At 40.9% G+C, this 24,751-nt stretch overlaps 1 protein-coding gene across 2 annotated transcripts in view; it reads right to left on the reverse strand.

Annotated features, from left to right (window-relative positions):
• Positions 1 to 24,751, reverse strand: part of LOC309699155 (uncharacterized protein) — a 104,657-nt gene that overhangs the window by 21,504 nt on the left and 58,402 nt on the right. Inside the window, exon 4 of one of the 2 annotated variants that reach the window (XR_014274257.1) lies at positions 21,700 to 21,753. The exons of the other annotated variant lie outside the window; for it this stretch is intronic. The gene's annotated coding sequence lies outside the window, so the exon portion shown is untranslated. Of the gene's footprint in view, positions 1 to 21,699; positions 21,754 to 24,751 lie in introns of those variants that run through there. 2 annotated transcript variants of the gene reach the window in all.

A 24,751-nucleotide genomic window follows, 5' to 3' on the forward strand; every position in this document is an offset into this window, starting at 1 on the left:
CTAGGAAATGATTTCAATATCTGGCAAATCACAGTGATTTTTAACGTGGACAGATGTATTTAGCTGGCTTGTTTCAGTGAAGTGTGTGTATGTGATGACTAAAATATTCCTTTTAGTCAGTCAGAGACACTCTGGCCAATCTTTACATGGTGTGTTTACCTCGCACACCTTCTGAGACAGTTCACATGTTGGGGGTGCACTGTATTTAAAAGTCGTCCTCACTCAACAGGCTAAGCATCACCTTGATTATAGGGACTTGTGATGATGCCGGCACCACATACGCAGCCACATCAGCATCACACCTGTAATCAGAGTAAAGAAATCCCCCGCGGGTGTTGCTGCAATAACAACGCATGACTTCATCCCTGGATTTCATCACTTGAGTGCAGCGTGAGACTCGATTTCTCCACATGTGAGTACGTTTGGCATCCTTTGGGGAAATGAGGCTGTCAAGCGTGCAGACATCTTTGGCATTACCTATAAATATTGCTGATGTCCCATATTTCAGGTGAACAAACAACAGCCGGCTTCTAGCGCTGCTTTCGGCACCGCGCTTATCAGATTGTCTGAAGTTGAAATCTTCCAGAAAGGAAGTCCCGTCATCCCTTTTTTTTTGCGCACAAATTCAATTGTGAGGGGACCAGACCTCAATATGAGAGTGTGCAGGTGTGTGTCTTTGTGTTATGCTCATCAGTATTCATCTACTAGAAATATGCATTTCTTCAGCATGGGCAGTGGTCTGGCTGTGAAGGTAAGATAACAAGAATGTTGCCGTTTTAAAAAAAAAAAAAAAAAGAAAGGCTGAACAGGAGGCCAAATCTTTAAGCACTTGACCCTCTGCCCTGTAAAAGAAAATAGCTAAGTATGTAATTTAAAAGTGTGAAACGTGATTGCATGTTTTTCAGCGGTAAAACCACTTGCAGGACCATTTTGAGATTTTTCCCCGCGCCTAGATAAGGAGACTTTGAAGAAGCAATTTCATGTGATGTTCGCCCAAATCCATTCCCCCGAAGCCTTTAAGCCAGGGCTGAAATCTCGCTGGTGTGAGGAGTTTGTGTCTTACTGATCGGCTAAGCCCCCGCGCCTCTTTTCGCTGCCTCTATTCACAGCGGCGCTGCCTTTATTTGAGAGGGGGGCAGACTTGAGCCTACACGAGTTAGAAGTCAGGGAGGTAAATGGCAGGCGGACAGGGTTTCTGAGTTTAACTGCAAGGCTCTGAGATGCTTTCAGGGCAAATCTATAAGAAGGATGTAAAGATGCAACTTAGAACAATAACCTTTACCCCAGCTGTGAGCAAATCACAAAGCATAAAAGATGAGAAGGGTGAGCACACACACGGAAAACACAGAGATGATTGAATCAGCATCAGAAGCAGCCGTGCACACTACATATTCCATACGGTTCAATAACATTGCGCTCAGATCTCCGCGTAAACCCCTCACAGGAGTTTCCCCATAGACTTTAACTTTCATTGCAGAGGAGCTACACACAAACACACGCACACATAAGCTCTGATCCTCTCCAAACTCGCGCTCTCTCTTGTTTTTCATCTTTATCACTTTCCTCTTGTCTTCCTTCCCGATGACATGACACAAATAAGGAAAAAAAGAAAAAGAAAAAAAGCTGTGAAGGCAGCCGAAGCGTGCCAAACAGAGCTGCTACAAACAAGGATTGCAGGGCAATTGCATGAGAAACAAACATCAACAAGCTGCGACAGCGGCGGTAACTGTAATAGATCATCATCTGCAGCAGCAGCAGCAGAAGCAGAAGCAGCACATGAGCCTCCAGATTAAATTTACCTCGATTTACACTGTTAAAAGGGGAGAAGGAGAGAGGAAGGGGGCAGAGATTGCAAATGACATTACGAGTTATTTGTTATGTCTTTTGCCGATGGGAGAAGTCAAATGGTTAAGAGAGGTTAGAGAGTGTATGTGAGGGAGAGAGAGAGAGAGAGAGTTCTGTACAGACACTAATGCCAGCACATCCGCCTCGGGGAGGAAACATAACGGTAAACCTGATGAACTCATGTTATCTAATCCCTACTGGAATACACACTCTTTCTGTCTCTCCCTCTTTGGCTCTTCCTAAACAGAGCCTTGGCACGCTACCTTCAGTAAGAACCCTCCTCATCAGCGCAACGCCACACTGATGAATCTTTTATTTCTGTCCGCAGCCAGTGATTATGACACTCTGGCGATGGGGGCTGAGACTCGAGTATTAGTGTAAATAGTTGATGCTATCCAAAAGGAACACGGATTCCAATAAGGATGCGGTTATGAGCGCTTCCAACCAGGCAGGCGGGGTAAGCGATTAGTCACTGGTGCATACAGACTGTGGGGTGATGTTTCTTTTGAAATAAATAATGAAATAAATCAGCTTAAACCTGAGGCCGTTTCCAGCTCAGCGCAGAGCTCAGCGCAGAGTTCGGTGTTGTTTTTGCCGTCTCGTCTTCAAATATTTAAAAAAAAAGAAACAAGGCAAGAAAGAAAGCAGGGAAAAATACACTGCCTCCCCCAAGCGCTTGTGTTTGTGTGTGTGCTTTTTAGGTGCTCTCATCTTTAATTTGCACAGCCAAAACATTGAGGTTCAGTAATTGGATGGACGTATGTACCATAACTCAAGCCACATTTACCTCACCGCTGCGTGCCCTCAGGCAAGGTCTGAGCATGGATTAACAAAACTGTCTGCAGAACTCTGTGCTCATCTGTGGTACTGGGGCTTTTAATGTGAAATCCAATAGCTTCAGGGTCAACTGATCTCTGACAGCATGTCTGGATGTATTATTCAATGCCCGTGGAAGTTGAGGCAGCAGGAGGATGGACACAGAATCGCAGACAGGCCAGCCTGAAAAAAACAATCCGAGCGCATATCCTTCAAAGACGCAAAGACGCAAAGACCTGAAGTACACAGACAAAAAACAACCGTTACCCCCCCACCCGACCTCGCCTCCAGTGTGGTGGCACCTTATGCAACAGATTGAAACTTGGAGTCAGTCCACAGAGCTGCAGCTCAAAAGACAAAAAAACAAAAAAGGAGAATCGAAGATGGCGCCTGACCCCCACGGGGTCACGGCAAAGTTCTGCCAAACAGATCCTGTTGCAGCTCGCGCAGAAGGTCTCAGCATTTTATTTTTATTGCTGTCATGTTCAATCATCTCCCCTGAGAATTGGGTCACCTCCTCCCACCCCCCAACCCTTCCGCTCATCCTGCCGTCTCTCCATCTCCATCCTTCACTCCGAGCCGCCGTCGCTTTCGCTGACACAAAGAGGTCTTGCCTAAGACATAAACCATGCTGTTAATTAAAAGATTCCTCAATGGGCATCTGTGCAGTAATCTGTGTTCAACGCACCCCCCGTCGCATATGGATCATTTGACTAACGCACAACTACCCATGCATTAATGAATGTATAATCATCCAGATGCAAAACTGCTCTGGAAGCAGAAGAAGAAGAGATGGAGAAGAAAGAGTGAAGCGGGGAGAGAGAAAGATGGATTGTTAATAGTTTTATGACTGATAAACAGAGCAATCGATCAATCCGTGTGTAGCCGGAGAGGCACTTACACGGGTTCCTGGATGGTTGGGAATAATTTGTCGTCCTACGGTGTTAACCCTTCCAAGCGTGGAGGATGTGGATTAATTGTGAGATGGGTGAGAGGGATGGGCGGATTTCTCCACCATGCAGAAATGATTAACGCTGCAGTTAGGCTGTGCCACAAACATAACAGCTGCAGTAAATGTCTGAACGGATATGAATGATTTTGCCTATGCGCGTGCGTGTCTGTGCATATGTGTGCAATTATGGGCGGGTTAGAGAAGAAACGATACAGAATGTGGGTGAATCTAAATTTCAGGGGTTTTGTTTTATTATTTTTATTTTCACTCAGAAAAGTAAGAAGACGTCTGATTGTGTTTCAAAGTTATACCATTATCTGTAGTCACTGCACGTTGGGAACAATGCAACACGCACACACTTTCCTGGACGTCTTATTTCTGTTTTTTTCCCACAAATTATTGCACACTGTTTGGGTAGGCCCTGAAACTGTCCCAGAAGAGGCCAGATCATGCGACCATCTGCAACATCCCATCTGGGATAGTCTATCATAAATGTTGATTTGGCCAAGAACATGCACTCTCTAAGCATAGTGCTTTTTGCCAAGGAGAACAGTTGCCAAGAAGAGGGAAAACATTTGCACAGTTTTCACAGCTAATTGTAAAACATCATCATTAGGAGAGGAGCGCTTTGCCAAAAGCAGTCAAATCGGCATCAGACAACAAGCAGAACTTTTGTCAGACTGGTCTACAGAGCTCTCCGGGGTGGGGGTGGGCATCGCTGCAGGAGTAAATTCTGTTTGAAAGTTAAGAATTTGGGCAAGAGAATTAGTGTCAAGTGTTGTGCAACAACATAAAGTAAAGTTACAGGTAGTTGTGGCTACGTTGGTGAGCTACGATTGAGGGCAGAGTTTGAAGCCGTTATCTTGATGCCCCCCGCCCCCGTGTGTTACGCAAAGCAGAAAGCAAACCAAAAAAAACTGCCTGTTGCATTAGCTTGGCATTTTAACAGTCAGTAATGTGTAAAATATAGCAAACCAATCCAAAAAGAAGAGGGCTTCTTCAAATCCCTGCTGATATTCACAAGGCCAATTCATCCTCATCCCCAGGGGGAGTTGCGTATTGCTGATTAGTCGGGTGCCTTTTTGGACGGTGGCCCTGAGCGGTCAAATGCACTGCAACTTGAGAAAGCACAAGAAAACAGAAAAATGCTGCAAAACACAAGCAAAACATGCAAAGGATTGCAGTGAGATACACTCAGAAGAAGCAGAGGATTCATCTGTGTTGTTGCAGGTAATCACATCATTCATCGAAGATTGTTAATACAGGTTCACTATTAGCCATTTCATGTTAGCTTCTCACTTTGTCAGCCGATCTGTCACATTATTGCCTCCTATAACTTTGTTGTATTGCGTGAGATTTTGCTTTTCTATTTTTATTGTCTGTGTTTGTTTTTTTAGCTTTTATGGCATTTTCCCCATTTTCATTGTGTTGTACTAATCTCCTGTTGGGTTTTGTGTACTTTTGAAGCATTTTTCTATTTGCTGGCATTTTCTTAAGTTGCAGTGTGTTTGACCTCTCAGTGCATCTGGGTATTTGTGCCATCACACATCAACCACCTCAGTGTTTTAAAGACCTGCAAAATCCCCATAAGGATCATTAGTCAGGTGACTATAATCTGCTTCCTGTTTGGACCTCCATATTTTCCTTTTCTTTTCTTTTTTTGGCTTAATACTTTTTTGCTTCATGTAATTTTTACTTGTTTGTTTACTTTGCTTTCATAGGTTTAGCAAGTAAAAGGTGTTTAATTGTTGTAGGTTTTAACTTGAAGGCTGGCACACCTGTACAAAGTTTTGTGTTGTACAGTTACTGCCATGTGTCATGTCTTGACTTTACTTCAATTCAATTCAATTTTATTTATATCGCGCCAAATCACAACAACAGTCGCCTCAAGACACTTACTTAATCCACTACTGGTAAGAAAGCTAATAAAAGCTTTAACATACTTCACAGTTCCAGGCCAGTAACTGATTGTAGTTAGTACTGACTGAAATGAATACATCTAATATGTTTCATTCTGTTGGTCCACAGTGCCATATTTGATTTGGCTCGCTAACGTTGTCAAACCGTTTATGAAGAACATCTATGGAGGCCTTTAGATAGGCAGGAAATGTGTGGAGAGACTGTGGGGGACTGGCATGCAGAAAATATTTCCTAAGCAAGTATATAACTTTGAATTTAAAGAAGAAATAACAAAAATATAGCCTTGAGTCTCGGCTTGAGTTTGGAGGTCAGATTTGGCAGTACCGTTTAAGTTCTCTTAAATCAACTTTGGGGCCTAAATCTATCTAGAACAAAGCAACGAATGTCACGTTCTGTCAGATAACGCTGCTTTCACACAGATGTGCACAAGGTGTCTTATGGTGTTGGTGCCTTGGCGCATCTGTTGTTGTGGTTAAAAGGTTACAGGTGTGTCAGCTAGAAGTGACTGAAATAAGTGGCTGCTTATGTTTAGGTTTTGGTTAAAATATGCCCCTTCATAAAATTAACCATGCACACTTGGAAAAATTTAAGCTTCCCCAGTATATTTAAACATTATACCCATGGCTCCACACGTGAGTCTGTGTCATTATTGTCAAATACACTCAGAGTAAAGGTCACTTCCTGAGTGTCTGTGACAGTTCAGCAGCTTTGACAAAATTGTTAGTATTTGGTGGAGGAATTTTGGCCCACTCATCTTTGCATAATTGTTGTAATTCAGCCCCACTGGAGATTTTTTGAGCATGAACTGCTTTTTTAAGGTCATGTCACAGCATCTCAATCGGATTCAGGTCAGGACTTTAACATGGCCACTCCAAAGTATTCATTTTGGAGTTTTTTTAAGCGATTCAGAGGTGTACTTGGTGTGGTTTGGATCATTCTTTTGCTGCAGAACCCAAGTGTGCTTCAGCTTGAGGTATCGAACAAATGACTGGACATTCTCCTTCAGGGTGGTTTGTTAGACAGCAGAATTCATCGCTCCATTTACCACAGCAAGTCTTTCTGAGGCAGCAAAACAGTACCATCACACTACCTCCACCATATTTTACTCTTGGCATGATATTCCTTTTATGAAATGCTGTGTTAGCTTTATACCAGATGTGGCGGTACATACACCTTCCAAAAAGTTCAACTTTTGTCACATCAGTCCACAGAATAGTTTCCTGAATGTCTTGTTGATCATCAGGATGATTTTCTGGTAAATGTGAGACGAACATTTGTGTTCTTTGTGGTCCGCAGTGGTTTTCTCGTTGAGCTCTCCCATGGATGCCCAGTCTCTTTCTTATTGTTGAATCATGAACTCTGACCTTAACTGAGGCAAGTGAGCCCTGTAGTGCTTTAATGTTGTTCTGGGTTCTTTTGTGACCTCCTGGATGAGTCATCGCTGTGCTTTTTGGGTGATTTTGGCAGGCTGGTCACTCCTGGGAAGGTTCACCACTGTTCCAAGTTTTCTCCATTTGAGTATAATGGCTGTCACTGTGGTTCACTGGAGTCCCAAAGCCTTAGAAATGGCTTTGTAACCCTTTCCAGACTGATTGATGTCAATGACTTTGTTTCTCAGTTGTTTCTTTAGATTGTGGCATGATGTGTTGCTATTTCAACACATCAGCCTGCTTCACTTCATCAGACAGGTTCTATTTAAGTAATTTGTTGATTTAACAGGTCTGCCAGTAATCAGGCCTGAGTGTGTTTAGTTAAACTGAACTCAGCTTTCCAAAAAATGTGGTTAATCACCGTTAATTTATGATTTAACAAGATGGGTAATTACTTTTGTACACATGACCAGGTAGGTTCGGATAACTTCTCTCCCTAAATCAATAAAATCATTATTTAAAAACTGAATTTTGTGTTTACTTGTGTTAAATATGCAAAAAAAAACAACAACTAGGAAATCCAGAAGGGAGCAAGGAAAACAGGAAGAAACTTCTGGAAGAAGTAGGCTCAGGGAGAGGCAGTCATCTGCCTAACCATGGTTAAGCTCAACCTCAAGAAAATGGAATATACAGATGCAAACATCAGGACCTGAATTCCTTTCTATTTCCTTTGCTACACATATTCTTTATATCCACCAAACAAATCTGAAATGTTGTGATTTTAGGTCATGTGGCACTCTAATACCTAACATTCCTGTTCCAACCAAATGCAGTAATTCCAGAATAAGAGAGCCATAAATAATTTACTATATAACTGTGTTTAAACAAAGTGTGTTCAAATGTGAAAATTATTCTAGGATTTAAAAAAAAAAAAACTAGACTTAAGTTTCACCAAATGGAAACTGTTTACTTCCCCTCGCCATATGTCACCACTTACTACGTGACCAGGTTTCTGCACTTGGCTGTTGTGATGATTCAGTGAGATGTATTAAATTAACTATGGGTTTGTGTGTCTGTGTGTGTATGTGATCCCAGTTTTACAGATGGGCCTCTGTGCGCAAATTAAAAAACACTGTTTAGCATGATGTCATTACTTTGACACCACTTTTTTTTCTTTAAAATAAAGCAGTTGGTGTCCGTAATTTATGCACTTAAAAAAAGTGCAACAAATACTTTCTTTTTTTTCACAAAATGTATTCAGAAAATCACTGTATTGTCATCTACATTGTCAAACCTGTTTTACCCAAACATTGACTGTGCTTCCATGAGGAAATTTAAACTGGGAGACATCATTTCATGCGTACAGCTGCGGCAAGGCAAAAGAGTTGTTTCATTCTGGGGGGGTAAAGTGCATGCACACCCACTGGCACCTAGCAGAATAATTGCTGTATTTTGGTTTCTAATGTAAAAGGGGGGCGTAGCCTGTTGATTGCAGCCAATAGGGCAAGCCCTGGATATGATGACACAAGCTGTCTGTGGCACTTCTCACCATGCTGTGGGACACATCCCAGCAGCAGGTGAGGCATCTAACGGGGGTAAACACTGCTGACAGTGAGTCAAAGTGACAGACAGATCACACTTTACATCAGCAGCAATCCCAAACCACAGCGCGGCGGACCTCCGCACCAACACATTCAGTTTCACTCTTGTGTCATCACACTGATTTCCCCTTCTCACCTAAACTCACCCCTTACCCTCTATGAGTATCACACAGGAGAGGGGGGCAAGGGGAAGAACAGCACTTTAGAGCAACAAATGTTCAAACACTACAGTCCCAGAGGCAACATTCTATTGATTGCATTCGATCAATGCCTTTTATTTCTTTTGTGTTTAAAAAGCAGCATTAGGTATCCGCGCTAGGTGGGAGACTAATTAAACGTTCCAACAAAGAGATCTTGCACTAATCACTGGTCCGAGTGCAGCCTCTCCTCATGAATACTTCATTTAAAGTAGTTTGTATTCATAAAATCATCCTAATGACCTCAACTGACTTCACTCTGCAGTATAATGGGAGCCTCTGGGCGTCTGTTTTACTTTCTGCTTCGGTATTTGTGCGTCTGTGTGTTTGCTTGCAGAATGCTTTGCGCTAATGGGCAAGTACACTGTAAAAATATTCATCTTAACACATCTTGATTTCATTTTCTTTAATACAATAAGGTTTTTTTTTGGTCCTAAAGCAAAATATTGAGCTTCACAAAGCATTGTGACAGACATGTACCTAGTGTTCAAATGAGCCTTGAATGTCAGTGTAATCATGCCTACGGTATGGTGTAGCAATGTAACTGTTCTGTTCAAAAGCAACTACTGATGCAAAGATGACACAATAAATCAAAAGCATGAGCTGAGTAATGTAGCATTTTGTCAGACTTCAAATTATTAAAGCTATGCAACAATGGAGCCAAAAAAGAGACTCCCACACATCGTTCTTCCACAGGTCTCCAATCTTTTAAGTATGTGTCTAATTTCTCTCTGATGTGCTAAATGAAGGAAAGATGTTGTAACAGAATCACTGACTGTTAGTCACTTGATAATCTACAGATTTCTTGCAGTTTTTCAAAAATGACTTTTTTAAGTAATAGAGAGTATTGCAAACAGTGTTGGTCAAGTTACTTGAAAAAGGTAATCAGTAACTAATTACTGATTACTTCCCCAAAAAAGTAATCCTGTTACTTTACTGATTCCTTATTTTCAAAAGTAATTAATTACTTAGTTACTTAGTTACTTTTTAAAAACACGATTTACAACCTGAAGAGGTGATAAAGCGATAGATCTTTCAGCCCAATTCTACTTTTTCTACATAATCCATCATACAAAATGTAATCAAATGGAAAAGTCTCTCTTTTTTTTTAACTTGTTTTATCAGTTTTAATCTTTTAACTTTATGCATCAAGCAAAAATGTAATTATATGCAACATTCTCTGACTTGAATAAATTAGTTTAACATTTAAACCTATTTTCTACACATTCCAGCACATAAAATAAAATATTTTTTGTGTTTACACTCACTCTTTCAAATAGATGCAAGTAAAACACAGCAGAAAATAAAGTCAAAGACTCAGCGGTCCTGTTGCTCTATTTTCACCTGTAAAGCAGGACTAGGGTAGGCAGAGGGTTACCCTGGTGCAGGTGTGCCGCGGTCAGTGGAAGAATCCGCGAGTTTCTCTGTGAGTTTCCCATTACATCGTTGCGCACTCGGTGCTTGCTTGGAAGTTTAGGGGGTTTTTTTCGCTGTAAAAAGAAGTTTTCTTCCCACGCACGATGGACGCTAATGTTTTTGTCACTTTTTATGGAGTCAAACTCAAAGTAAGGTCAGTACTTCCACGCTTTAAACGCTGTACGCTCATACTCTCTCCCACAATCGATATGTGATCCATTGTTGATCTGCACACAGCTGTTGTCACTAACGGCGCACTCGCTTACGTCACTGTCATGAGACATTCTCGCAAAAAAATCACGGTTTTAGTAACGCAGTAACGCAGCGTTCCTACGGGAAAGTAACGGTAATCTAATTACCGTTTTTGCAATAGTAATCCCTTACTTTACTCATTACTTGAAAAAAGTAATCAGATTACAGTAACGCATTACAAAGGAGCTTGCAAAGAAAAGCGTCTGGACTTCTTCAAGTAACTTAAAGAAGTCCAGACGCTTTTCTTTGCAAGCTCCTTTGACTACGATGACCTGGATGACTGAGAACCTTCACAGACGTAACGCGTTACAAGTAACGCGTTACTGCCCATCTCTGATTGCAAACAAACATGGAAATATAGTATATCATGCAAATCTTGTATATGCTGCACAATTCAGTATATATAAGTTGACAGGACCACTTTTATTTTTCAACACAGTCTGAACTCTCTTAGGCAAACTTTCTTGTAATCTCTCTTCAGAAATAGTTCTCCAGGCTTCTTGAAGGACATTCAAAGCTCATCTTTGGGTATTGGCTGCCATTTATTCTATCCTCTTTCAACATGATCTCACACTGCTTTGGTATTGTTGAGGTATGAACTCTGGGGAGGCCAATCCATGACTGATAGTGTTGTATTGTGTGTTTTTCTATCAAGGTATGCTTTTGCTGCATTAGCAGTGTGTTTTGGATCGATATCATGCTGAAAATTCAAGTCATTGCCAATCAGATGCTTTCCAGATCTTATTGCACAGTGGATCAAAATGTGATGGTACTTTTTTGTGTTCATAAGTCCATCAGTTTTGATTTCCAACAACACTGGTTAAAATGCAGATCCAAACCACAACAGAGCCTCCATCATGTTTTACAGATGGCTGTAGACACAGATGGCTAGATTCATCACTCCATGAGACCTGTTAGCAGTTCTTGTGATAATTTTGCATACTTCAGCCTTTGCTTGCTGTTTACTTCGTTAAGAATGACTTCTTGACAGCCAACCTTCCACTCAGATCATTTCTGATGAGGCATCACTGAACAGTAGATGGATCAGCTGAAGGGCCAAATGCATTTCTTGGGTCCTTTAGGACATGACTTTCAGATACTGCCACTTCTTTTTTCCTCCACTTGCCAGGTTTTTGGCTAATAGCTCTCTGAGAATCAAAAATACAAGTCATGCCTGTCAAACTGTCATTGATGATATTTTTCATAGATTCATCTAAAGAGATGGGATGTGCTTGTGAGACAGACTGCTACAAGATACAAGACACAATTTAAGAATGTTTTTTGCTAAGTTGTCTGTTATGTGTAGACACAATACTGGTTAGATGTTAGAGGTAGATGCCACTTTTATGCTTGAAGCATTCAGGTCAGTGTTAAGTGGCTTAACAAAAAGAAAACATTCCTTTACATTCTGAGAATAAGTGAAAAAGCGATCAAAGAAAAACTACAAAAACGTCTAGTTTCTTAGAAGCAAAATATAAAGATGTCAAGATGGCTGTGACTGTATCTATTCTTGCCATGCAAAACAGACAAGGTTGTTTTTTTATTATTTTAATCAGTTATTTTAGAGCAATTGATTAAAGTAGCTACAGTGTGTCATTATTTTCGATATTAATAACATATAGCATAAATATGAATACATTGAAAGGTGTTACTGTTATTAATGATGCATGAATGCATAAAAAGTGCTGAATAATCACTTAATGATTTTGTTTCCACAGAGTTTTATCATATCCACAAAGCAGATATCTGATTTTTTTTTCTTTTTTTAAGGTTGTGGTTAAAAAAAATGCTCTTGTTCACTTCTAATGCTCTAATGCGTTCAATGTTTTTTAATTTGTTTTAATTTTTTATATTTCTAAGATTATTTAAATACAACCTCATTTTAACAAAACACATGCCTTATTACTTCATGGCATTATTTATCTAATAGAAGCTCAGCCAAAATATTGAAGTACTGTGTGAAATGCTAAGTACAACTCACAATTAAACAGTGCACTACTTTTACCTATCACTTTCTGATGATCATTTCATTTAATTTATTTAAATTACGCTCTTAATTTATGTGAAAAAAGTATGGTTGTACTTAGTTTTTACTCATTGTTTCTGTATTTTGGCTTATTTTTGAATAAACACTGGCGCAGTAGTTATTCTCAGGCTGCGTTTACCTACAGTGGGGCAAAAAAGTATTTAGTCAGCCACCGATTGTGCAAGTTCCCCCACTTAAAATGATGACAGAGGTCAGTAATTTGCACCAGAGGTACACTTCAACTGTGAGAGACAGAATGTGAAAAAAAAATCCATGAATCCACATGGTAGGATTTGTAAAGAATTTATTCGTAAATTAGGGTGGAAAATAAGTATTTGGTCACCTCAAACCAGGAAAATCTCTGGCTCTCACAGACCTGTAACGTCGTCTGTAAGAAGCTTTTCTGTCCCCCACTCGTTACCTGTATGAATGGCACCTGTTTGAACTCATCATCTGTATAAAAGACACCTGTCCACAGCCTCAAACAGTCAGACTCCAAACTCCGCCATGGCCAAGACCAAAGAGCTTTCGAAGGACACCAGGAAAAGTATTGTAGACCTGCACCAGACTGGGAAGAGTGAATCTACAATAGGCAAGCAGCTTGGTGTGAAAAAATCAACTGTGGGAGCAATCATCAGAAAATGGAAGACATACAAGACCACTGATAATCTCCCTCGATCTGGGGCTCCACGCAAGATCTCATCCCGTGGGGTCAAAATGATCATGAGAACGGTGAGCAAAGATCCCAGAACCACACGGGGGGACCTGGTGAATGACCTGCAGAGAGCTGGGACCAAAGTAACAAAGGTCACCATCAGTAACACACTACAACGGCAGGGAATCAAATCCCGCAGTGCCAGACGTGTTCCGCTGCTGAAGCCAGTGCATGTCCAGGCCCGTCTGAAGTTTGCCAGAGAGCACATGGATGATACAGCAGAGGATTGGGAGAATGTCATGTGGTCAGATGAAACCAAAGTAGAACTTTTTGGTATAAACTCAACTCGTCGTGTTTGGAGGAAGAAGAATACTGAGTTGCATCCCAAGAACACCATACCTACTGTGAAGCATGGGGGTGGAAACATCATGCTATGGGGCTGTTTTTCTGCCAAGGGGACAGGACGACTGATCCGTGTTAAGGACAGAATGAATGGGGCCATGTATCGTGAGATTTTGAGCCAAAATCTCCTTCCATCAGTGAGAACTTTGAAGATGAAACGAGGCTGGGTCTTCCAACATGACAATGATCCAAAACACACCGCCCGGGCAACAAAGGAGTGGCTCCGTAAGAAGCATTTGAAAGTCCTGGAGTGGCCTAGCCAGTCTCCAGACCTCAACCCCATAGAAAATCTGTGGCGGGAGTTGAAAGTCCGTGTTGCTCGGCGACAGCCCCAAAACATCACTGCTCTCGAGAAGATCTGCATGGAGGAATGGGCCAAAATACCAGCTACTGTGTGTGCAAACCTGGTAAAGACCTATAGTAAACGTTTGACCTCTGTTATTGCCAACAAAGGTTATGTTACAAAGTATTGAGTTGTATTTTTGTTATTGACCAAATACTTATTTTCCACCCTGATTTACAAATAAATTCTTTACAAATCCTACCATGTGAATTCATGGATTTTTTTTTCACATTCTGTCTCTCACAGTTGAAGTGTACGTCTGGTGCAAATTACTGACCTCTGTCATCATTTTAGGTGGGGGAACTTGCACAATCGGTGGCTGACTAAATACTTTTTTGCCCCACTGTACCTGCTTTGCACCAGATGTTTTTTTTAAGTTATATTCTCATAGGTAAGACCTTAAAATTGAATTGGGTATACTTTCTTATTTACCATAACAGTATATATAAATAAACACTACCATCCTATTGATCATACCACTTGTGCACCACTGTGCAGCTAGCAGTTAGCATATTGGAGAATTTAGAAGCTAGCTTAGTAGCCCAGAAGCTATGCTACTAAAGTACAGATAATTTTTTTAAAGAATTTTCTCCCAGTAAGTTGTTTGTTTGTTTATTTGTTTGTTTGTTTTAGTGCTGTCAGCGTTAATGTCGTTAAAATGACATTAACGGCGTCAACGTGTTAGAGCGGTTAGCTCGTTAACACGTTAGCGCCGTCCAGCCCCATGCACGGGGCGATCCGCGCTAACTCACTAACGGAGATTTGCGGCGTTAATGCAGTTATGCCGTCATTTTAATGAGATTAATGCTGACAGCACTAGTTTGTTTGTTTTGTCTTAATAACCCAAAAAATTACAGGTCATTAAAGACAAGGACAACAAAGCAAACTAAAGTCAGCGTACAACCGCCATCATTGCTTGATGGGTCCAGTTTCAAGGAACCAAGACTGCACGGAGAAAATGTTCAGCTTGAAGCTTCATAATAGGACATCACTAACCAATGGTTGATGGTCACAGTGGCTATGTCCACATTTTATGTACAATTTATATGTTCAGTGTATTAAAATAAAATGTGTCAGACTGTCAGAGGGTTTTTGATACAGTAACCTAAGCGATAGGGTCTGTATCAGTGCTTTTATTGTCTAAATGTGCATGCTCATGTAATTCTGAGAGAATGTTTTACAAGCGTTCGCTAGCCAGCCACTTGGGGCAAAGCAGCGCAGACTCAAATCTTACATGTTCATATCCTGCAGCCATATCTGGTCAGTCGGAGTTGTAAATCCAGCAGGACAGATCAGTGTGGTTTATTTACACCTGGGATGAAAATGTTTTGAGGGGCTGTCATTTTAGAGATGTGCGCACATACTGACATGATGAACCAAAGGTGCTGGGGATTTTTCCGCAACCAAGTCACACGTTTAGCTTTTGATTAATGCTGGGGAGTGATAGATGGGTAAATTGTCCCTGGCGTATGTCTCCGTAGCCTCCCCGCCTACTGTCTTTCCATTTATCTCACCCTTCTTCCCCTCATGCTCTTTCCCTCCCCTTTCTCCAGCAGCACTAGGAAAACTGGGGATGTGAACACACACTTCTTTGCCAAGCCTCACAGCTCCCCTGGCACCACACTGCAACATAACACCTTCCAAACCATCCTCCTCCCTCCCTCGCACTGCACCCCTTTTCCTCTCTCAGCACGGCTGAACAGCATGTTTGATTTTACAGCAGCTAACTCTGCTAGGGTTTGACCTTTATGGGTTTTCAAGGCCGATACTGATATTTTTGGAGTTAAAGTGCTGATAGCAAGAAACGTAACTATTTTCACTCACACCATCATTTGTTCAGCGCGAAAAAAAAATACCTGTGAGGCAGAATCAGATCATCAGAAAAGGAAAAGCTCTATTTAAACCAATAAAATTCATATGGCTCAATCAGCAGCTCCCACACTGATGCCAACACAGAGCGAGACATTGGTTTGGTCATATTTTTTGGTCATTGCAAACTCATTAAGTGAGAGACAAAACTTTAATAAAGTAATTGAATATTGTTAAACTGATTTAGTGGGAAATGTGGACTGTCAAAAAGAAAAAATGTCAGTTTGGAAGACAATGTAAACGAACCATATGTGAAAAAAACACAAGATAATATAAGTTACTACTTAATGCTACTGAATTATGCTTAAATCCTGTCCACATGGAGAAATTGCAAATTCCTTCATTATAAATGAAGACAAAAGCAAATCGGATAAATTTGTTTTCACTAAAGTAACAGCTGGTTTTGTACAGCATCAAATTTGTGTCCAAATTATTCAACAAAGGAATTGTCCAAAAATAAATCAAATGAGTGAATGCAAATAAGCACAATCTCAAAGAAACAACTTAAATCAATGCAATGTCTGATCACTTTTCACTTCCTGAATATTCAGTATTTTGCAGGTTACTGTTTCAGTTTAAAACTGGCCAGTTGTCTTTTTCCATAGAAAATATATATTAAGAAGATAAATAACTTTAATTCATTCAGTGGCCAAAATTTCATGGGGTTATATAATTTATGTTGCACCACTTGTTGCACTTCCGGTCTGTTTGCATTCAGGGTAATACCTGCGCACAGAAGCAGCAAAACATGACAAAAACAACAGAACGGAAGCAGAATCGTGATCTTATATTTCACATATGATAATGATTTTAGAAATACACTAACCAACCACCTTCTTAGGTACATCTTACTAGGACTGGTACCCAACAGCTAAGAGCAGCAGAAGGCCACACAGGAAATAATAAGGCGTGTTAATAAGGATAATAATAATAAGGAGTGTTGTGCATGAGATGCTCTTCTGCATACCTTGGTTAAAACGAGTGGTTATTTTCCTGTTACTTTCCTATCGGCTCCAAGCAATGTGGCCATTCCCCTCTGAGCCTCTGCCATCAACAAGAAAGTTTTGCTCAGAGAGCTGCTGCTCACTGGATATTTTGTCTTTCTTTGGCCATTCTTTGTAAACCTTAGAAATGGTTGTACTTCAAAAACTGTGCAAAAGAAAGAGTACTCAAGACCGGCTCGACTAACAACTACGCTGGAGTCAAATTAACTTAAATCACCTTATTTCCCTATTATTTCTCAGTGTGAATTGTATTAGTTGGTCTCAACATGTCTATACGCCCAAGTTCATTGAGTTCCTTCCATGTAATTGACTAATTAAGTACTCGCATTCAAGGAGCAGTTTAGTGGATGTATTTAATGAAGTGGACATTGAGTGTATATTTCTTTTATTTTTCATCATAATCAAATCCAGAACTCACAATCTGATTATAAGACCCTTTTGACTTTAGTTTATATCATTCAGACTCAATTTATGTGTTTGATTCTTTGATTTACATGCTGTAGATTTTTTTTAAATCAATACCATGTCAGTCAATAGAAATTCTTGGGAACATTTTCAAACTGTGGGCTGCGAGGGACCACAAAATATCAAAACCACGATATCTGATGGATCAATATCGGCCCAGGATATTGGTCTAAACCCAAAGCCTGCAAGCCAGTAACCCTGACAGGATGTGTTCTCTCTTACTCATATTTTTCTCTTACTCCTTTTCTCTCACCCTTGCACCTCCCCAGCTGCCTCCAACATAGTAATGACAGTTTTATCAGTTTAACCACGTTTGCCATCTCTAGGTCTGGGCTGCTCTCCAGTCCTGTCTGCTGTGTGCTCAGCTCTGCTTGGCTAAAAGCAGACACTAACAAGAGGCCCTTGTATATCCATTATGTAGCTCTACCGTTTCTACCACTGTCAGTGTGTGTGTATATGTGCTGAAACCTGTCCAGGTTTAACATATGGAACCCGGCTGCCAACACCTACTTCACTGACACCTCAGTCTCTTCCAAATACAACTTGACTGTTACATTTTTTCGAGGCCATGAAAGCTAGGTGGAGATTTAAATTAAAAAGAAAAAAATCTTAGCATAAGTTATGCACATTTGCAGGTGTGTCTAATTGATTTTCAAGAAAATTCCAAGAAATATGACTTTTGGCTGCACTGCATCTTTATAACAGGAAATGAACCCTGCTTTCACACGGCGCTTGCCTTAAACTTCGCTGTACACATTGTTGTACTGGTAGGGTAGAAGGTCCATTGCATCTACGGTTCAGGTCATTAAAGCTTAAACTCTAATACCATCTCATTATGTATTGAAGTCATCCCTAGAGCTGAAACAGCATTCGCACCGCAGTTCTAAATCTTCCTGCCCTCCCACCTAAAGATAGACTGCAGCTCTTTTTATAGAGGGCTAAGCTGCAGAATTGCATATTCTATTTCAGACGTCCTAGGCTCACATCATTGTTTGTTTTAGCAAGCTAACCTTCCCCGTGTATTTATAGGTGTCGAGGCCAGGAGAAAGACCACAGCAGCTCCATAAATAAGCTGCCCGGGCCTCCAGCGAATGTCCCAACCAACAAAAGCCCAGTCATTTCACAGGCCATTACCTGGAGGTGCCTCGCAGGGAGGCTGGCCTGCACTCCGAGGCAAGGGAGGGCTGCACAGCTTTGAGGGCGAGAAGACCCGGTGGGAGGAAGGGAGCTGTTTGGATTAATAATAAATATGGTGATCTGTTTTCTGTGACCGCAGCCTATGAAAATGCAATGGAAGTAAATGGAAAATAACCAGCTGTGATGTTCTGCATATGAGGCTGTTTGGAGTTATAGCTCATGCAAGTTTTCACTGTCATCCTGAGCGCCTTTCATCCACTTGCCTTCGCTTTCATCCACACAGGCTGCCACTCATCCTCTTTCTCTCTCTCGCTCTGTCTTTCTCTGAACTTTTGGCCCCCAGGATCCTGTTGGAACCTCACCCATATGGCCCCTGGCTCTTAAAAATAGATGAACCACAAAACATCACACACTCGCACAGGCCCACAAAATCCACTCATGACGTCAGAATTCGAACAGAATGTGTGCGCACTTTGTGTGCACGTGTGTGTGTGTCACCGCTTATCTCTGCCTCCACAGATGCTGTGTGGAAAGCCAGTCAGCAGAGGCCACAGCCAGTGCACTCCGCAGCCTCTCTGGCAGCCAGACCTCGCTGCGCTGAGGAAACTGCACCCTGCAACACAAACAACCCATCAGCCACAGCAACGCTTCTGCGCTTCTGCTGCTAAATCCCGGTACCTCCCTGCGAGGTACAGCCCTGCAACACCCACACAGCTTTGGGAAAGTGCTGTCATCTCCCCCCCCCCCCCTGGCTTTAATCTGGTTTTCCAGAGTGATGAAATATTCAAAAGCATTGTTTCGCGGGGCCATTCTGCTGTGGCATTTGTCCTAACTATTGCTGCACTCATTTGCTGGGCGGCGACAGTGATGATTCCATAAAGCATGTGAATGGAGAGAGTTGTCATGTGAATGCGGCTGAGCACTGAAGGCTCATAATCTTAAATCAGAGGGGAGCACTGCTGACTGGCACAGCAGGGGTTCCAGCGGAATGACTGCAACTGCTAATTTGTCTCAGAACGGCCTTTTACGATTTCAAGGGCACCATAACTGTTAGCTGGAAAGATGTTGTTTTTTTTTTTTAATTTTCTGAAAGTATCCCAGCCACACACAGCGTGTGGTAAGCTAAGATAACAGTACTAAGGCCGTGTCTTTGGGCGCTCCGATGATATCTTCAGGAATACCTGCATTTTAAATGCCTTCTCTGAGCGCACACTTAGTGTCACTGGAGCATAATGGATTCACGTATGGTATAAAATTGACACCAGTCAGTCACAACATTAAAATCACTGACAGGTGAAGAGGGGTTTTTTTTAAGGCTAGTATACTTTCTCAGTTGTTATCAAAGAGATTGCCATATTTTATAAGTTGCTAGAATACCATGGTTTGGGTAACGCAAACATAACTGCACAAAAGCCTGCAGGTAAAATCAGAGTTAAATTCTGTAAATGTTTGTTTCCTGCATTAATTTGAAGATCCTATCAAGACCTTGTTTTGTCTTGTTACAAACAAAGTAAATACATTACCATAACATCCGTCGTTATCTATTATGTTGTTTTAGTTCAGCCCAAGCCAAGACGATGGAGACCTGAACCTTCCCCTCCCCTAAGAGTTTTTCTTCTTTACTCTCTATGTGTTTATGGACTGGACTGGTTCTTATATTGTGCTTTACTGCTCGATCTCTATCTACACGACTTGTACATTCACTCATTCACACTATGCTGTTTTTAAGTACTTGCTATCTAACATTCACACGCATTTATACTCCGATGGAGCAACATGGGGTTAGTATCTTGCCCAAGGACAAGGGGGCAGACTGGGATCGAACCATCAACCTTCCGGTTAGTAGTTGACCTGCTCTACCACTCTGCATCTCATTACTTATTATTAGTGAATCCTCACCTCAACCCCGACTCGTCCCAGCAGATGGCTGCACTGAGCCTGGTTCTGCTGGAGGTTTCTTCGTGTTAAAAGGGAGTTTTTCCTTCCCACTGTCACAGAGTGCTGGCTCATAGAAGGTCATCTGACTGTTTTGCTTTTCTCTCTAATATTGTTCGGTCTTTACTTTACAATATAAAGAACCTTGAGGCGACTGTTTTTGTGGTTTGGAGCCATATAAATACAACTAAATCGAATTAAATTGAATTGTATTAATCTCTTTGGATGATCACAGCAATTCATGCACATTTTCTGAGATTTACCAAAAGAAGTGTCACCAATGTTTACTTTACCTTTACCTTCAGGGATCATCTGAGTGTTCGTCATTTGGGTCTAATTAACCCAGCGCTGTCATACTTTGCACTGCTTGAAACTGACATAAGAGCTGTTTTGATCTGTAATTTTGGTGTCCGGCCACAAGCTCCGCCCACCTGGCACAAAAACAAACACTGAGGGTTGATTGCGCTAACCGTCCGCTTCGGGTCAGATGGCATGTTTGTTCAGTCAGAGGTTATGAGTAGCTCTTGATTGAGGAAAAAGCTTTTGAGTTGATTCAGGCTGCGAGTCGATGAGGTGGGTCTAATGCTCATCGTCATCAGCTCGTAATGACACCAACACCACTGCCGTTATTGCAACTCCCTCTGTGTGGGTGGGTTTCCCCCACGTGTTGTGTGCGTGTGTGTGCATGTGTGTATGTGTGTGTGTGTGTGTGTGTGTGTGTGTGTGTGTGTGTGTGTGTGTGCTTTAGAAGTTGGATTCAGCAGTGCTTCTCTCCTTGATCCTTCTCACTCTCTTGTACCTCTCTCTCTCTCTCTCTTTTCTTCTTACTCTCTTCCCCTGCTTTTTCTCGTGTCAACGTCTGGAACTCCCACAGAGCTCCCAAGCAGCTCAGATTCAGAGGAAGCCCTTCCTGGGATTAACACACACACACATACACAAACTTCCTCGTCAGATTTACCCTCTCTCATCTGTCCTCCCACAGACATCCTGTTTGTCTCCTGCAGCTCCTCGACTCCCTCAGATGAACATAAGCCAGGGTATGCGCTGCATAAACACAAGAGCTGTTTTTGACGAGAAGGCCGCACGGAAGCACAGAGAACTCCAAAAAACAACTGCAATTCCTCTCACCCCACTTCTCCAGCTCACAGTTTTCAGTTTTATCCTCTGTCACCTTGTGGGGTTTTTTTCTCCTTTTCCATATTTAGAACTTGTTGATGCTGTGGATCAAATGCAGTGACAATCAGTTTTAACTAGGATCTGGGGCCTCACCAATCATATTAACAGCACGTTTTCGAGCAGTACTCCTGGAATGAGAGAAACCTTGTTGATTTTTTCTGTAATCAGTTTCCATTATCTCTCGCTGTGGCGGTAGGCATCAGCTCTCCGTCTTGTCTCCTCATCCGTAGAGCGGTCTATCCAATCCATTTTACCCAACTGCCAATCTCCATCATTTCGATCTTGGTTTGTCTGCTCTTCCCTCTCTTTTCTGTCTCCCTTCACTCTACCCGTGGCTAATCCATTACATCTTCTAATGACTGTTGTTTCGCTCTGTAAAGAAAAGTGTGGCGCGGATTGGCATTTCTGAAGCCATTTATATGTGCGTATGTGCTACTAACACCTTATCTGCAGCGTCTGTATATATTTCAGTGAGAAGATACTTTATGTTCAGTGTGCATTGGCATTAACGTAAAGACTCAGTATTTTCCATTTTTGAATTCTTTGATTTTTACTAAACTAGACATGAATAATATAAAGTTCAAAATAATCCTTATTTATTTTTACTGACCTTTGATCTAGCTACCATTCCCCTCCCCGTCCCTTTAAGCCCACCGTCTTCTGATTGGCTGCTGCTTGTAAACAACATGTTTGATTTGTGAGTGGGTGTGGCTTCTGAGGTTACCATGAGATGACTATTTGTACTGTATGACATTATGACTTACCGGTACTAGGATTAGGAAAAGATTATGGTTTGGATAAAAACACTTGCTTTACAACATTAAATACATATGGAAACCCCTTTCTGCAACTAAAAAAATAAAAAAGTATCCATAACTCAAAATTTCAAGTTATTAACTCAAAAATTTTTGACTTAATTTTTAAAATTTTGAATTAATAACTCAAGTTTTGAGTTAGCGCTGCCAATCAGTAATCTACGTGAGTGACGCCATTTCCTTGTTACCTGGAAGCTGAAGCCCTCAGCTACAAATGCTACAGCTAAGCTACCGGTATTACAGCCAGTCTTGAATGCACAAATTGCTGATTATTTTCAGCACGGCTTCACAAATGATGAAATCCTTGTGTTATTAGCTGAATCACATGGCGTTACTATCAGCAAACATACTCTCGAAGTTTGTTGCGATTCGGTTTTCAGTGCGCATTCCATATAGATTACTGATTGTCAGAGCTAACTAGGAATTTTGAGTTACTTTTCTCAACATTTCAAGTTAATAAGTCAAAATTTCGAGACAGTAAGTCAGAATTTTGAGTTAATAAGTCGAAATTTCAAGTTATGGATGCTTTTTTTTTTCAGAGGCAAAAACGGGCTTCCAAAAATTAATTTGCTAGAATGCTGTGTTCTGCACTGTATAAAGGTGACAATAAAAAAAAGGTCATGATAACACCAATTGGCATATGGGGTCATTTTCAGGGCTTGAGACATTGTGTTTATGGCTGATACTTCTAAAACTAATAAGATACAGTCACAGCTTGACTGTTGACTAGCATATTTACTTGCATGATGACCATACCAACTGGACCCCAAAAATTCACTATGGTAACACTGTCAGTATGACAGCATAATGATAGCAGAGCTGCCAATGTATCTATTAGCACTTAATCTGGGAAATGAAGCATTCTTGTCTTAATCTTTCATGTGTTTTTTGATTGAGGGAACTCTGACAATAATAACTTACTAATTACTGTTAGCCAAGATATAGGCCATTAATTAAAAATAGCTTTTGTGTTGCCAAGTTGTGAAAAATCCATTGACTGGAAAAAATCCATCCTCATTCAACTGCTTTAAATTTTTAAAACATTTATAGGCATTTATAAAATTAGCAGTTTTATATTTTGGTTCTGGGGTCTTTACCCACCACAGGGCACAATCCTTTATAGAGAAACACATAGATTAGACCAACTACTGTAAAACCAGAAATGCTGCCAGTGAGCCAATCAGTAGGGGCTACCTGGCTGCTTTCCAGTGAACTGAACTTCCAAACTGTGAATGACTGTCCATTACAAAGCTGCGTGATGCCATGATGATTCTTTCAGTTGTATGAAAGAGGAGAAATGATAAAAAGGAAAAACAAACAAACCTGGGCAGCCACACAGCTCAGGTCTGTGTGGGAAACAGATAAAGTAAATTTTGAAGCACGTTCTCTGATGCTTTATATGACTCATTAGCTGAGACATAACCCTGATGATGAAACAGTGATATCATCACGACCTGAAAATAGGTGAGTTAAGCTTGAGTCAGTAAATCTGTGTAACAAACTGGGAGTATTTAACAGATTGGAAGAGCCACCTTACACAGTGCTCTTAAAAATATTTTCCCCCATTCTTGATTCTTATTTTTTGTATATTTGTTATACTTACATGTTTCAGATCAGAGTTTCAGAGTTCATTTATTAGAATAAAAAAACTATCCGAATCTAACTGGCTGTGAAAAACCGATTACCTCCATTGTTAAATGATGAATTAACTGTGATTAACCACATGTTTTGGAAAGCTGAATTTAATTAAGCCACACTAAGACTTGACAGAACTGCCATATATAATCTATCTATAAATCACTTAAATAAAACCTTTCTGGCTAAGAAGTAGTCTTAGTCTGTAGATTTTAAAAAGCAACACGTCATACTACGATCTACAGAAACTGAACAACAGCTGAGAAACAAAGACATCGACATCTGTCAGTCTGGAAAGGGTTACAAAGTCATTTCTAAGGCTTTTATTCACAAAACTACGGTAAAAGCCAAATGGAGAAAACTTGGAACAGTGGTCAACCTCCCAGTAGTGGCCAGTTTACCAAGAGTACTCCTCACTTGTTTCAGTTGAGATCAAAGTTCATGGCTCAACAATAAGAAAGAGAGTGGTCAAAGATAGCATCCATGGGAAAGTTTCAAGGAGAAAACCACTGCTGACCAAGAAGAATACAAGGCTCATCTCATATTTACCTAAAAACATTAATTTACCTTGATGACCCTCAAAACTTTTGGGAGAATTTTCTGTAGACTGCTGAGAGAAAAGTTTTAAAAGGTTTGAGTCCTGTTACATCTGGCACCAAACTAACACAGCATTTCACAAAAAAGATCCTCACACCAACGGTCAAACATGAAGATGGTTCACGGCTGCTTTGCTGCTTCAGGACCTGAACAACTTTCTGATGGAATCATGAATTATGCTCTCTACCAGAAAATCCCAAAGAAGAATGTCCTGCCATCAGATTGTCTTCTTAATTATGAGCACACTTGGTTTATGAAGCAGGAAATGATATAAAACGCACCAGCAAGTCTTCATCTGAATGGCTAAAAGTTGACAAGTCAAA

Source organism: Aulonocara stuartgranti (genome assembly GCF_965226115.1).
Source record: "Aulonocara stuartgranti genome assembly, chromosome: 22".
Classification (NCBI taxonomy): Eukaryota; Metazoa; Chordata; class Actinopteri; order Cichliformes; family Cichlidae; genus Aulonocara; species Aulonocara stuartgranti.